We start from the raw sequence: 16463 nt of genomic DNA, 5'->3' as shown, positions 1-16463 counted from the left end.
ATGAACTGTCAAGGAGAAAGAGGGAGAGAAAAATATATATAAATTATACCAGGAGATAAAGGGAAGCTGTAGGAGTCCCAGCTTGGGTGTCAGGTGCCTGGGTCCCCCAAGTGGGAAGTGGGGAGCTTCCAGAAATGCTCTAAGCAGTTGGAAAGGAGAAACCAATGGGCCCTACCCCTCCTGAGTGGCTTGAGTGGGGTACTTTTAAGCTGGGGCCAAGTTCAGGACCAGGAATGAGGTTTCCACCATCCCCATGGCAACTAGTCTGCCTGGTCAAGGCCCCAACTCATGGCTAGGTGTCTCCCAGCACCCAGCAGCCCCACCTCCACCAAGGAAGCCTCTCCTAGAGGGAAAACAGAGGGAATGGGGAGCTCTGATCAGAAATCCCAAACTCAGGACTCACAGGAAGCCAGCACTTTCAGGGGCCTCTAGAAGGTGGGATTGAGGGGCAGCAGCTGGATTAGGGGGAAATTACTTTTTACCATATCTCTTATTTAAACATTTGAATTTTGGACTACGTGGAAATACAACCTCTAACCAAAAAGAAGTAAGAAAAAAGATGTTCACAGCATCACTCCCAAGCTCCAAGCAGGAAAACCTCCAGGAAACCCACCTGCTCTGGTCTCCATCCAACCTGAGCCTGAGCAGACCCTCTTCCTAGACTCAGAAGAAAACACTGTGTGTGGAGGGGGGTGAGGCATATATATATATATCACTGAGTTGGAGAGTTAGGAAGGGCTCCCGGTTCCGAACCCTAGGCCTTCTCCACCAGTATGCTTCCCACAGCACCACCACAATCACCTTCTGGAGACTTACTCCCAACTCTGCTGTGTGACTTTGCACAAGGTACAGACCTCTCTGGTCTCAGGCTCCTCCTGATAGAGAGTTCACATCACCTTCCTAGATTTCAACTTTGACTCTGACTATTCTTTAAGCTCCTTCTGGCATGCCCCAATTGTGGCTGGGAGCATAGAAGCCACCCCCAGCATGCCATCTCGTGGTTTGGGGTAGACAACAAACAAGGAGTTCTCAAGGCCTTTTTCTGCCCCTCACTCCTGATAAGGCAGCAGAGCCAGGATCAGTGGGGCGGAGTCAGGCCAGAAGGACTGAGTCAGTGCAGTAGCCACCCAGCCCGGTCACCCGATGTGGGTGGGGTGCCCGCCCTGGCCTGCTGGGGTTCCCAGAGAATTCCTTCCCCATGCCATAAGCAGCCCTGGGCCTGGGCGGGCACCCCAGCCCACGGTAACTACTTACCCACAGCCAGGCTGCCGCCCCAGGAGCGTTCACTCTCCCTCACACACTCTCACTCTCCCTCACACACTCTCACTCTCCCTCACAACTCTCGCTCTCCCTCACACACGCTCACTCTCCCTCACACACGCCCACTCTCCCTCACACACTCACACTCTCCCTCACACACGCCCACTCTCCCTCACACACGCCCACTCTCCCTCACACACGCCCACTCTCCCTCACACACTCACACTCTCCCTCACACACGTTCACTCTCCTTCACACACTCACACTCTCCCTCACACTCTCTTCCTCACACACGCTCACTCTCCCTCACACACTCACACTCACTCATATACACTTTCATCCACACTGACACTCACCCTCTGGGGAGTCTGGAAGGAGACAGACTTTTTCTGTTGGCCTCCACCCCACCTCCATGCACCAGTCATCAATGTCATATTTATGTCAGACAGTGCTGACTTCCTACCCTATGAAAGGGACAGGAGAGGAAGCCAACTAGGAATGGGGCCAGCTGAGCCTCACATGTAGTCTTGGGCTGGTGGAGAAAGAGATAAAAGAATCTGTTGCTGGGATTCCCCCTGGTCACAGAAGAAGGTGTCATCGTCTCCCACTTCCAACTTAGGCCTCTTAAAAGAGAAGCCCCCCTGGTTCTGGAGTCCTAAAACCAAGGACCCTGCTCCTGGTTGTGCCCCTCTTCTGCCCTGAGGTGGTGGCTGGCAGGTAAGGTGTGACCCTTCCCCAGCCACCTTCACAATCAGTGAAAAGCCAAGTCCTACAGCAGGACCACTGAGTCCTGGCTCAGCCATTTGCCAGCTGTACAGAAAAGCTGCCCGGCCTCTCACACCTCAGTGTTCTGTGTGAAAAATCAGAATACAGAACTGGCCGTGATCAGTGTGGCTCAGTTGGTTGGGTCTCATCCTAAAAAGCAAAAGGTCACCAGTTCAAAACCCCATCAGGGCACATGCCTGGGTTGCAGGCTCAGTCCCCAGTGGCGGGCGCATGCAAGAGGCAACTGATCAATGTTTTTCTCACACATCAATGTTTCTCTCCCTTTCTTTCTCCATCCCTTCTCCCCTCCCTAAAAATAAATAAATAAAATCTTTTAAAAAAAGAATATAGAGTTATACTAGTGAGCTCCTGGCAGAAAACTGGCAATACATCCCCAGCAGGTGACTAAAGGCAGGTTAATGAATGGACCGACTTGCCAAGGTGTGGGCAGGCGTTAAGGGCCCTGGACTTAGTAACTGCTGGGTTCGTACCACCCCAGCCTGAAAAGGAATCAACAGAACAAATGAACCCCACACCTCTCTCTCCTCCTGCCCTCCTGTCTCTTACCAGCACCTCGCATTGGCTCAGAGGGCAAGGAAGCCGGGAATTCAAGCCTCCCAGAACACAGAGCCAGCACAGAAGAGAGGGCAGTGGATCTGAAGGGCTGAATGGAGAATATCCAGCATAAGTGACTACTCTGTAAAACACTCAACTCAGTCAGCAAACATTCTCTGTAATTGTCTTTGTTTTCATAGTCTTCAGGGTTCTCAGTAAAGAGAAGTGCTTGAGATCTAAAGAACTGAACGTCTAATGCTGGAATTTTGTTTTATAGGATGACCAAGGAGGAGCCATTTATGAGACAGAAGATTTTATCGAGTCCTCCACAAATCAGGCCTCCAAGTCCCATCCCCAAATGAATAATCAGTTATTGAGTGTCCGTTACACCCACTGGCCAGGAGGGTACAGGGGGCTGGGCTGGGCTGTATACCCCCTTGAGTTTGGAGTCTGAATTGAGAAGCAGTGGAGGTCACCCTGGAGGCTGTTTGATTATAGTTTCTGGCTGCCTTGTGAGGTCACCCCATCCTGATGCCCAGGTCAGGACTGTGGCAGGAGCCGCCAAGAAAGAGGAGACCTCAAGCAATTCCTTCTCTTTCCAGACTCAGGAAAGGTGCCCAGCACCGTGAGGGGAAGCTGCCATGTCCTCGGCAAGTGTGCCCAGGCCTCTAAACCTCACCCAGCAACAAGGAAGGCAGGTTGGGGCAGGACAAACATCAGCCTGTGATCACCTTGGGGAAGGGACTAGCATGAAAAACCTCCCTGAGGCCAGGCCCAGGGGAAGGCTGAAGCAGCCTTTGTCTGGCAGGAGACGACAGGATGAGGTCAAGTGCACCTGGGTTGCGCCCTGGGCTCCAACTGCATCCCTCATCCACCTTGGCTGGACTGAGGCCCTGAGAGCTGGCCATTACCCAGGCTGCCTAGCCATAGGTCAGACTGGCCAAAATAAAGGGGTTCAGCCAAAAACAGGACCTGCTCCTATACCAGGTTTGCCAGCCTCTGTTTCTGGAACATTCAGAAGGAAGAGGTCGTGCAGCAAGGAGTGAGCCATGCCCTTCCCAGAGGGCAGGAAGGGGTCAGGGCCAAAGCACTCTGGAGGGCAGGGGGAGAAAAAGGCCTGCTGTTTGGCCAGGAGCTGAGCAGACACTGGAGCCCTTGTCCTGGGGCAGTGGGGGAGGCTGCTGGCCAGATGGGAAGCAGCAGGGGAAGAGGAGGGATTCCTGGGGTGAGCAATCAGCCTTTTCCTCCCCCCCCCCACCCCCCTCACCCCCACCAGCTCCTAGGCTAGCCTGAGAGAAAGACAGGAGCCGTACTGTGCCCTGGTGAGGTGAAGCCCTGACTCCCACCCAGAAACCTTCCAGAGGTTTGGATGCGGCAGAATCCCTCTGGGTCTGGGCCTTCAAAGCTGGGCCAGCTTATCTCTGGAAGGTGCACTCCTGGTCCGAAGAGAACAAACCCAGCCTTGGACCTTGAGGGGGCAAGCAGTCTGGTGAGGAGGTCTGCATCCAGCACTTGACAAATATTGATTGAATCTGTGCTGTGTACAGGGCACAACACAGGGTGGTAGGGTCAGGGCTCCCCAAGAGCCTAAGTGCCCTGGTCTCCATGGCGCCAGCAGGCCTTTGACAAACCTCAGCAGCTCCTTCCTTTGGTTGGCACTGACGTCATTCTACCCCCTCTTTCTAAACGTAGCCACTCCCAGAGCAGCTCCCAGCACATCAGCCAGCCTTGTCAGGAGAGAGGAAGGGTCGGCAAGGCAAGGGGCTTGGGGCTAGAGCAGGAAGGGGAAGCAATAATAATCAGCCATTGCCCACACCTGCAGCCCACCCATAGGTGGTGCTATGACTGCATTAGTGCACTTAGTCTGGCTCATCCTCATTGCCATTTTACCGATGAGGAAACAGGTTTCCAAGGCTGAGGGGATGAAACTGCAATGTAACGGCAAATTGATTGGTCCCAGTCTATAGAAAGGGAACAAAGTTAGCCATCTAACAGATTGGTGGAGCCTGTACAGCTGGCAATGTGTCCCCATTTTACAGATAAGGAAAGCTCAGGGGGGTGAAGGGACTTGCTCAATGCCACACAGCTAATAAGTGATAGAGATGGAACTCAATCTCCGACCTGCTTGACCCCAGAACTTGCGGGCTTGATTTTCACTCTGCAGAGGGTCACAGACAAGAAATCTGGGAGCGGGTCTTCGTTAACTCAGGAGTTAGGCCCAGGCAGAGGGCTGTTCCTTTGCCCTAAGGGACCCTGCCTGGTGGCTGGGAGAAGCCTCCCTGGTGGGACAGGGACTCCACCAAGGCCTATGCCTCCAGCCCCCACCAACAGTTGCCACCTAAATCTTTCCTCTGACTGTATCCTCCCAGCCCCCTCCACCCTGAGCCACGTCTGTGGGCCACACAAAGCTGCACCGGCCCTGACTCCAAAGCCACAGTGACTCATTAGCATTCTCTTTGTCCCAACAGATAAAATGTACAGCAGGAAGGAAAGGGGTTAGACAGCAGGGAGGACTACCTGGTTACCCAGGACAAGAATTCAAGGAATCCAGGGATTGATTGGCAAGGGTTGGGGACTTCTTCAGGAGAGGAAAATTCCAGGCTGCCTAAGTTAAAACACAAATGCAGGGGTTCCAGACTAATTAACTGCCTAAGCTTGTCCAGCTCCCTCCCCTCAGGGCCTGAGTGCTGGGAGTGGGAAGGTTGCTTTCAGAACCTTTTCAGACCTCCAGCCAGGACCACGTCCACCAGCTCACACTGTTTCCATTCACACCAGTAAGAATTAGCACTTACAGTGTAGTCCCTTTCTGTCTCTGTCGACTTTTAATCATCACACAGCCCTATGAGAGAGCTACTGTTATTATGTCCACTGGACAGATGCGGAAACCATGGCCCAAGGGCTTTTCCAGGTCTCTCCATCTCCCCAACATCTGTTCATCCTTCAAGGCTCAGTTTAAACGTCCTCTGTCCCAAGAGGTCCTGCCAAGGAGCTCTGCTCTTCCCAAGGCAGTCGGTGCACGTGGTCCACCACTTTTTGGAGCCCAGGCTCTCCAGGCTGACCTGCCACTTTCTAGCTCTTGACCTTGAACAAAAGACTTCCTTACGCCTCAGTTTCCTTATCTCTTAAATGGACATACTGCAGCACCAACCATAGGTCATGGTGAGTATTTAACAATGTGTGTGTGATGCCCACACATTCCCTGGCACAGAGCAGGTGCTTACAGAGGCAGCTGTCACTGCTAAACCTATGACTTATCTCTCTGTGGGCACCTCAGCATCCTGACTCTGTGGATCTCACTCCCAGGCCCAACTGTAAGTTCACTGAAGACTCATCCTCATCTCGCTGCCTTGCTTTGGGTTCCCCAGGATGCGAACACTGAGACAAAGATTCCAGGATGCATACATTAATGGCGGTGACCACAGTAAGTGCCAGCCGAGGAGCAGAGAAGTGAGACGGGGAAGGGATTGATGTCAGGAATGAATGTTTGTCCACCCAGTTCCACTGGGGGCAACAGGAGCTCAGTCCCTCCCGGGAGCTGCAGAGCTGGGTCAGTCTCTAATGTGCCCTCCTGATACCAGTCAGTAGTCCTAGTATGGACTAAGGCCCTAGCTTCCCACAGCTCTGTGCTCTGGTGACAGACTATCCTGTCCTCAGCTCCAGCCCTGCTCAGCCAACAAACTCAGGGATGGGAGGCCAGGCCTTGGAGACATGGGTGTCAGGGGCCAAGGGTGGGGTCTGGCTAAGGGCCAGCATGAGCACAGAGGTGGGCACCAGCGACACCTTAGTCCTGGCCAAACAGAAAGAACTACAGTGGGGGTGCCAGGCAACAACTCATCTGTCAGGTGATTGGCTGGTCACTGCTGCCAGAATAAGCTAAGCACTTCCTGGGGGCAGGTGGGCAAACTCCCCTTTTGACTTTTCAGAGCCCAGGGAGCCACTCTAGGCTTTGGTCCAGTCCAGGGGGTTAGCGTGGTACACAAGATGAGCAGGGGACTATGAGAAGACTCAGAAAAGGTGCGGGGGCAATGTTCTGATTGCTATTGCTGCAAAACAAACTATCCCAAGCTTAATAGTGTGAAACAACAGCCATTTTATTTTGTTCAAAGTTTTATAGGGCAAGAACTGCGGAAGGGCCTGGCGAGGCCTTTCTCCTTGGGGTCTCATGTGATTGCCATCAGGTATTGGTTGGGGCTGGAGTTATTTGGAAGGCTCCATGGGGCTGGACGTGCAGAAGGCTCCCTCCCACGGCTGGCAGGCCATGCTGGCTCGGTGGGAGTTCAGCAGGGGCTGTGAATCAGAGCAACGCTGCGCTTGCTGGTTGCTCCAGCTTGGCAATCTCAGGGCAGTCTGACTTCCTACACTGAGCTGGCTTATCTAGAGTAAGTATTCTAAGAGAAGCAGGTGGCAACTGTGTGGCCTTTTATAGGTTGGCCTCCATAGTCACGTAGTTTCACCGCCACTGTATGTCATTGACGGAGGCAGTCATAGCCCTCTCAGATTCCAGAGAAGGACAAAAAGCCCGTCCCTCTCCAGGAAGTGTGCCAAAGGATGCTAGGCCACGTTTTTAAACTATGGTGACATCTCAAAACAGGGCTCTCCCCCTGTGCTAACTGAGACCTCACAGGTCACAGGCCCTGGGGTGACACCAAGAGACCTCAAGCCAGCACCCCACTCTACGTATTTGAAGACTGGGGCCTGGAGAATTCAGAGCTTTGCCCTCCACACCTGCCTCTGCTCCATTATGCCTGTCTGTCCCAGTGAAGGACAAGGAGTCCTCAAGCCCTAAGGACTCAGGGCAGGCCAGCAACTTGGTGAGGTATGTGGTGGGGCTGGGGATGTGCCCCAAGGGTATCTGAGTGTGTACATGTGTGGGTACAAGCACTTGAGAGTGCGGATGGATGTGAGAGGGTGACTGTACCCTCCAGGAGATATTGTGCCCCACAACCAAGCTCTTCTCCCCTCGGACACAGGCTTAGCAGATACCATGGGAAGGTTGAGGCAGGATTGTGGGGAGGAAGGGGTTTCCTAAGGGTGGAGGCAAGTCAAGAGTGTGTCCTGTGGGGGTGGGAGGGGCTGGGGCTCTGGTCCTGGGGTCTCTGGGATTAGGGCTTGTGAGAAGCTGAGCTATGGCCAATCAGTGAGACCATTGACAGCTTCCTGACAGCACTCTATCAACCAGAGAAGCACCTGTGGAGAGGGGCTGGGGGCTGGGTGGGGTGTCAGGGAAGCCAGAATAAGCCTGTGGTCCTTCCCAAACCCTCACTGAGGCCAGGAGGTGAGATGCTCCTTTAGTACCCTGCCTGTCCCCGCGGTCCCAGAAGCTGCTTTGGGCCTCCCGCCCCACCCCCTACCATAGCATCCCAGGGCAAAGTGCCCAAGACAGAAGAGTGTCCCTGTGTGTGACGGCCTGTTACCAAGGCCCCCTCACCCCCAGGGCCTTGTTTACAGCTGTACTCTTGATAGGCTGCCAATCAAGATTTGTTCAATGAGTGAGGAATGGGTGCATATTGGAGTTGGTGGTGGGCAAGGGTCTACTTTGGCCTCTGGTCCCTGCGCCTTGTTTCTCTGCTCAGTCTCTGGGCAGGGTGGCTGTCCCAGCCGACCTTGTGCCCACTTCAGAGTCCGCCCAGGCCCTCAGGCACTTCCTGAGCAGCAAGACCCTTACTGTTCTGCGTGCCCCTGGAAGGGGACAGCTTATAGAGGGGAAACGGTACTTTGTTCAGGCCTAGTCATCTTCCTGAGCCAGGTGTACCATGCCCAGGGCCAGGTGGGCAGAGCAGGAAGATCTCATGAGCAGACGGGCATGGCAGGTCTGGGGAGGACAGAAGAGCAAGGCTCTGTGCCCCAGGCCATGCCTGGACCTGGCCCCTCTCAGAGGTCCACTCAGCTCTCCCTTCCTCTGTAATTCTACCTGCTCTCCATTCCCCTCCTACCTCTCTGACTTCTGGATGAGTTTCTCACTCCATTCATTCATTCATTCATTCATTCATTGAAGCAATACTTAAGGAATACTTGGCATGTGCTAGTGAGGTCCTATGCCCTGAGGACACAAGAGCAAACAAAACAAGCAACAGTCTGCCCTCACAAATTGTATATTCCAATTGAGAGACATAAGCACGTAAGTAAGTTAAATATATGGTAATTTATTTATGATATAATGAAAATGCTCTGAAGAAAAATGAAGCAGGGCAGGGGCATAGGGAGAGAGCCAATTGTGGGGGAGAGGGAAGATGGATGTTTTTTTTTTAAAAGATAAGTGGTTAATAAAAACCCTTCTGAAAAGGTGACAGCTAAACAAAGACCTGAAAAAGGTAAAGAAGTGAATCACATAAATTCCTAGGGGCAGAGCCTCCAAGTAGAGGAAACAGCAAGTGCAAAGGCCCTGAGGCAGGAGTGGGATGAGTGTGTCCACATAACAACAGAGAAGCCAGCGAGACCAGAGCACATAAAGCCTGGAGGGCAACAGGAGATGGGGATGGAGACGAAGAGGGAGCAGGATGCTGAGGGGCCTTGTCAGCCCTTGGAAGGACAGAGCTCTCACTTGGGTGGTGGGGAGCCAGCGCAGGACTTTGAACAGAGGATTTATGTTTTAAAATAACAGTAGCTTGTGTTACCTAGTGCTTAATATTTCTAAATACTTTTTTAAACATTGAACATATATTAATCCATTTAACCCTCCTGTAACAGGGGTCCCCAAAATCCCCCACTACTCATGGTTTGGGGAATGGGGCATGTGACTCAGTGGAGAACAGCCATTTTTCCTAAGAGTTGCCTTTGCATATCTATGGCCAATAGCTACTGTATTGGTTATGCAAATGGCCATGGCCTTCTAAGGCTCCAAGGAGATGGGAGGGGCTTTGACCTCAGAATGGTGACGAAAGTGTTTACAAGCCTGTGCAAGATTTCATGGGTGGCCATGATTGGTCTTCCTGCCCACTGCGTCACAGGCCATGGTAAGGGATTTAAAAATAAGGCACAGCCATTAAGAGAGAGAGAGAGCCATGCGGTCTGAGAGAAGGAAGGAGCAACTTTGCAGTTCGTAGGAATAATTCAGCCATGCGGCCTAGGCTAGTAAGAAAGCAGGGATGCTGCTGTTTTAATTGTGCCGGCTTCAGCTGACTTTAAAGCCACCAATGACTCTGCTTTGCAGACCTGGATTTTTCTGGACTTTTGCATGCAGAGAGGACTCTCTTGGGACTTGTGCCTTTACTAGACTTCACCATAATCCAGTGCAACATGGCACATGCTTTCCTGGACTATTATATGGAGGCCGACAACATCGTACTGCTACAGAGGGCAGGGGAGCAGGGGGAGCCAAGGAGACGGGAGGAACTTTGACCATAGAATGGTGATGCAAAGCTTACAAGGCTATGTAAAATTCTACAAGGGGCCGCAATTAGTCACCTGGCCCACTGTGTCACAGGCTGCAGTCAGGAATTTAAAAATAAGGCGGCAGGCATTTTTGCAGGGAGAACCACGTGGTTTGCAAGGAGGCTGGGAACTTAACGTGGCTCTGCATTAAGAGCTGGAGAACACCATGACACAGGCAAAACCTCCCCAAACAGGCTCGAATCACTGAGAGCTGCTGGTAAAACTGAACTGTGTCTGGGAAGCGGGAAAACGGTATCTGACGTTTCTAAAACTAGCCTGGTTTGGCAGGGGGAGGCAGAACTATGTGTTTGTGGGTGTTTTAAAAAGAATAAAACTTAATGGCAGAAATCTGCCATTAACCTAAATCTGTATAACTTTAAATAAACAATTGTTTCTTCTTTTCACCAAACTCTGGTATTGAGAGTTCTGCTTTTGGTGGCAGACAATTGGACCCCTCATAACTGAACAGCCTGTGGGTTCTGTTTCAATCAGGGCAGCCCATGGATTCTGGTACAGTACCCCAGATCCTCAAAGAAAGAGCTGACAGATAAGGAATGGGGAACTTCTGGGCATGTTTTTTGCTTATAGCCTTTTGGGGAGCAAGGGAAGTGCTGGGTCCCATGGGAGGACAGGGATCTGAGCAGAAGTGCTCCCAACCCGCATCACCCCCAACCCCTGCAGGTCGGATTATTGTAAATAAAAACCTGTTTTCCTCAACACTAATTGGGTTTTACACCAAGGCACTATGGGAGCAAACCCCACTTTGCTCGGCAACACTCTCAATAACCTTTACTAAAGATGAGGAAGCCCACACTAGACAGGTCTCTACCGAGGTTGCAACAAACTAAAAATGTCTCCAGACATTCATTGCCAATGTCTCTGGCAGACAGAATTGCTCCTGGCTGAGAACCACCATCCAGGCATCCTCCTGTCTACCCCATCTACCACTGTCCCAGCTCAGGCTCACACCCCTTTCACTATAACACTTGTGACAGCCTCCTGAATGGCCCCTGCCCTCTCTACTCCATCCTCCACTGCACATCCTAACATGCCGCTGTCCCCAATTTACAGCCCTCTATGGCTCCCACTGCCCTGAGGACAAATGCCAGGCCCTATGCAGTCTGGCCCCTGACCCCCTCTCCAGCTCATCCTCGAGCCCCTCCTCCAGCCTGCCCTTCCTCGCTCATTCAGCGTTGAGCAGCTCTGTGCCAACCACCACGCTGGACATTTCAGACATGGAGACAAAGCCTCTAGGGCTGGCCTTCATAGTGTGTCCCTCTGCCCAGGGCAGGGGAGAGCAAGTCCCATTGGTCCTGTAGCCAGAGAACTGTGAGGACTCCAGGAGGAGGCTGAGCTCTACAGAATGGGTGGGGGTGGTAGAGGGCACTGGGGAAGCCTGGCAGTGATGGGCAGAGCGGATCGGGAAGCTATAGCTATGATTTGGGTCCCAGCAAAGGTACTAAAAATGCAGTGTGGAGAGGGGTGGGTCGCAGGGAGTATAGGGTTACAGGTGAGGAGGGGGAGTGAACAAGAAGGCCCAGGAAAGAAGAGCCCAGGATGGTCCTGGCTTGGGCAGAGAGGTGTAAAGTGGGGTCATGGTGCAGACTGTCCCACTAGCAGGTGTGGCCTCTCCCTTTCCTTCACCTGTCAAATTTCTCCTCCTGCAAAACCAAATCACAAATCGTGCCTCCTCCTTGAAGCCAAAGGATTCCTCCTCTGCAGTCTCTGAAGCTCTGTGACAGCAATATCATCATCCGATTTTTATTGTTGTGGTCTGTTGTTACTCCACACCTAAGACTATGAATTTCATGACACAGATGTCTTTGATCTTTGATCTAGGGGTAAATTAAATCAGCAAACCTTCTTTTTTTTAAAGTATATTTTATTGATTATGCTGTTACAGTCATCCCAATCTTTTTTCCCTTTGCTCCCCTTTGCCAAGTGCCTTCCTTCTCTCAAGCAATCCCATTCCCCTTAATCCATGTCCATGGGTCATGCATAAAAGTTCTTTGGCCTCACCCTTTCCTATATTATTCTTAACATCCCCCTGTCTATTTTGTACCAACTGATTATGCTTCTTAATCCCTGCACCATTTCCCCATTTCTTCCCCTTCCCAGCTGACAACCCTCCAAATGATGCCCACACCTATGATTCTGTTCCTATTCTGATTTGCTTAGTTGGATTTTGTTTGTATTTTTTAGATTCAGTTGTTGATAGTTGTGAGTTTGTTCTCATTTTAGTGTTCATAGTTTTGATCTTCTTTTTCTTAAGTAAGTCCCTTTGACATTTCATATAATAATGGCTTGGTGATGATGAACTCCTTTAGCTTTACCTTGTCTGGGAAGCACTTCATCTGCCCTTCCATTCTAAATGATAGCTTTGCTGGATAGAGTAATCTTCATTGTAGGTCCTTGCTTTTCTTCACATTGAATACTGCTTGCCAGTCCCTTCTTGCCTGCAAAGTTTTTTGATAAATCAGCTGACAGTCTTATAGGAAGCCCTTTGTAGGTAACTCTCTGCTTTTCTCTTGCTGCTTTTAAGATTCTGTTTATCTTTAACCTTTGGCATTTTAATTATGATCTGTCTAGGTGTGGTCCTCTTTGGGTCTAGCTTGTTTGGGACTCTCTGTGCTTCCTGGACTTGTATGTTTATTTCCTTCGCCAAACTTGGGAAGTTTTCCTCCATTATTTTTTCACATAAGTTTTCAATTTCTTGCTCTTCCTTTTCTCCTTCTGGCACCCCTATTGTTTGGATGTTGGCACATTTAAAGTTGTCCCAGAGGTTCCTAAGCCTCTCCTCACTTTTTTCAATTCTTGTTTCTTTATTCTGTACTGGTTGACTGTTTTTTTCGTCCTTATGTTCCAAATCATTGATTTGAGCCCTGGTTTTCTTCCCTTCACCATTGGTTTTGTGTGGATTTCCCTTCGTTTCACTTAGCATAGCCTTCACTTCTTCCCTTATGCATTTGCCGTACTTAAGCATATCTGTCAAGCCTGTGAGCATCTTTATCACCAGTGTTTTGAACTCTATGTCTGTTAGGTTGGCTATTTCCTTGTCGCTTAGTTCTCCCACTGGAACCTTGATCCATTCCCTCTTTTGGGCCATACTTCTCTGTATCCTCATCTTGACAGGCCCCCTGTGTTTGTTTGTCTCTGTGTCTTAGGTAGAGCTGTCACTCCTGTTATGTTGTAAGGGGAGGAGCCTTAGGTGTTCGTCAGTACAAGGTGACCCGTTTCACCACATTGTGGTGCTGTATGTGGGGGAGGGGTCTGAGAGGGAACAATGCTGCTTGCTCAGCACCTGCCCCTTTTCCAGGCACTTCTCCCACTTCCGTATGGGACTGGCGCCTCTCTATCTGTTGCCCTGGCTGTCATTCCCAGAATTTGTGGGTCTGTGGACTTTCTAGGACCATGGGGGCCCTTTATACAAGTGGACTCTGCTCAAAGACTGGCAGTTTCTTCTTCCACCGCCACCCCCATGGGTTTGCACAGTCAGAAGCAATGAGGCTTGATTTTCCTCGGTGTTGGGACCATGAGCTATGAGGTCCGGCGAAGAGCTGGGAACACTCCCCAGGTGTCCCTCTTGACTTTTTAAAATGTGTGACTGCACTTTCTGCTGGCCTGCCGCTGCCGCCGCTGCAGCCACCACCACAAACACATCCTCTCCACCCCGGCTCTGCCCCTCCTACCTGTCTGGATGAGTATTTGTTCTTTATATCTCTGTTTGTTGGACTTCCATGCAGCTTGATTTTCTGGAACTTCTGGTTATCTCTAGTTTTGAGGTAGTTGTAGTCCTTCTTAGTTGTGGAGGGAGACCCAATGTGTCTGTCTAGGCCTCCATTTTGGCCAGAAAAAAAATCAGCAAACCTCTTGAAGGCCCAGTTCCAGCCTGGGCCCTCCCAAGGCCATGGGAGCTGAAGCATCACTCCGTTCAGTGGCTCTCCTCTCAGACCTTGACCCTGTGCATCCTCAGCATAGCATGGGGGCACTGTTCTGCCCAGGATACATTTGCTGCGCCTTGGTGAGCACACATCCTGCTGGTACCAACCACCTCCTGCGACCCTCCCACCACAGTTGCCCACCCATGTCCAGGCTGCCCACTTGCCTTCAATGGGACCTTCCTAGGCCCCAAGCCCCAAGGTCACCACTCTTCCTCTCCAGCCTCTAGGGCAGGGGTGGGAGATTCCGGTGTGCAGAGGTACAAGGGGTGTGCCCTAGTGCTAAAGACACTCCCCCAGCAACCCCAGCACCCTTTTTATAATAATAACAGCAGCTAGTGAGGTGACCTGCCCCTCAAACCCAGCAGTTTTCTAAGTGGCCTCACTGCTTTGCCACAATCCCTCCAGTCTTTTCCCCATTCAGCAGCCAAGGGAGACTTTTTTTAAAGAGAGAAACACTGATTTGTTGTTCCACTTATTTATGCATTCACTGGTTGATTTTTGTATGTGCCTTGACCAGGGATCGAACCTGCAATCTTGGCATATTGGGACAATGCTCTAACCACTGAACTACCCAGCTGGGGCTCAAGGGAGACTTTGAGAATATAAACCATATCATGTCACTCCTCGCTGATAAAATAACTCCTCAAAAACCCAAATCAGCCAAGTACAGGATCTCCTTCCTTCCTGACGTCACCTCCTGTTACTCCCCCTCCCACTCACTCCCTTCCAGATACACAGGTCTTTTTCCTGTTCCTCAGACTCACCACACACTCCTAGCTCAGGGCATTTGCACATGCTGAGCTCTTAGCTGCCAGGCCCTTCCCCAACAACCCCACAGCTTCCTCCCTCACTTTCCGGTGGTCCTGCTTGCACACACCCTCCTCAGAAAGGCCTTCCCTATCCCATCATTCTGTGTAAAACAGCACCTCATTACCCTGCCTCCTCTTTCTGCACAGTACTTGTCACACCCCAATATATTTTTATTATTTATCCCACTGGCAATAATAAATGCTCAAAAAATGGTTTTGTATGTTTTGTTCACTGTTCTATTCCTCAGTGCATAGAATAGGAATGGGATGTAGTAGATGCTTAATAAATATGTGTTTCATGACAAACAAAACTTCCTTTAGCCCATTTCTCAGATGTAGTAACAGATTCAGAGAGGTATGGGACCTGTCTGCAGTCACATGAGTTTGTCAGAGTTGGAGCTGGGGCTTGAACCCAGTCCAGTCCCTCCCCTTTGTCTGCTCTCCATCTCATCTTCTACCTGAAAAGTAATACAGCTGGCTTTGCCCTTTCCCACCCCTGGGGCAGACAAGACTGACAACTGCTGACTCTAAGCAGAGCCAGAGGTGGTGCCTTCCCCAAAGGTCCCACCCGTAAGTCCACGTGAGGAAGCTCCCCCTGCCCACTGGCAGGCAGGCCCAGCTTCAACACTGCCCACATTTCCCCGGGACCACCCACCCTGCCACCCCCATCCCACTGACTTTTTCAGCTACCACTGTACCCAAAACACATTCAGAATGGGTCTGGGGAGTGCTTTTCTGGCCTCTGTCCTGCCAGAGGCACAGTGAGGAAGACAGAGATACAGAGTATGGAGGAGAGACTGTTCAATGACTTGACTGCTGCTGGGCCCTCGAGCTCCATCCAGCTCTAACTCAGCACAATGGCGATTATTCCCCTAAACCCCCTGGAAGACTGATCGACCCCGCCCTGGGCCCCACAGGGTGCTGGTTTGTGCTGGTTCTGGAACAGGCCCTTGCCCTTCTCCAGGCAACATATAAGGCATTTTCCCCTTGTCTGGGGTGGGTCACACCCCAGTCCCCTATTCCTCCTGCCCTGTTTTATATAACCCTTTAGTGCCAGCCATGTGGTGCAGGGGATGTCCGTGTCATCTTGCTGCCACCAAGACAAGCCTCGAACATAACCTCCCTTCCATCTCTCTCCATCCTGGGACATTTTATGTAAGAGAGAGGAAGAGAAAAGCAAGGGAAGATGGGGTGGGAGTGGGGGTTGTGTAACAGAGCTTGGGAGGGGTCCCCAAGGTCCCCATAGCTCCTGTTTTGGGGATGGGAGAAGGAAATGATACAGCTTTTAAGGTACTTTGCATAGCTATGGCAAGTTGGTAACTAGATAATAGCTGTGCTACAGCCCAGGGCAAAAGGGTGGATGATAGGCTTAAGATACTACCCTTTCCTGAAGGGAAGCTAGGCTGCTCCCAGGTAAAAGGGTGGTTGTTAGGCTTAAGACTTTTCATACAATGACGTATGGTGCTGCAAGTCAGCATACAAAATTAGGGAGAGCTATGAGGATGAAATAAGAGAAGCCAAGCCATTTGAAAGGGTGTAGACTGGAGTCAGCTAGGAGGTCTGGTGTGTAGAAAGAGAGCCATGATGTAGCAGGCAGGCAGCTTTGTAAGAGAGCTGGTCGGCCACGGGAGAGAGCCATAGAAGAGAAGAGGAGGAATAGCCATGGGAAGGAGCTGTGAGCCAGAAGGGGGTTCAGCCATGCTGCCTGTAATGAAGTAGCAGCTCCGCAGTTTGTGAGAAGCTGGTCCTCGGTGAGAAGGAA

The sequence above is a fragment of the Furipterus horrens genome, unplaced genomic scaffold, assembly GCF_987537825.1.
Source record: "Furipterus horrens unplaced genomic scaffold, mFurHor1.1.pri manual_scaffold_6, whole genome shotgun sequence".
Classification (NCBI taxonomy): Eukaryota; Metazoa; Chordata; class Mammalia; order Chiroptera; family Furipteridae; genus Furipterus; species Furipterus horrens.
This window is presented reverse-complemented; position numbering follows the sequence as displayed.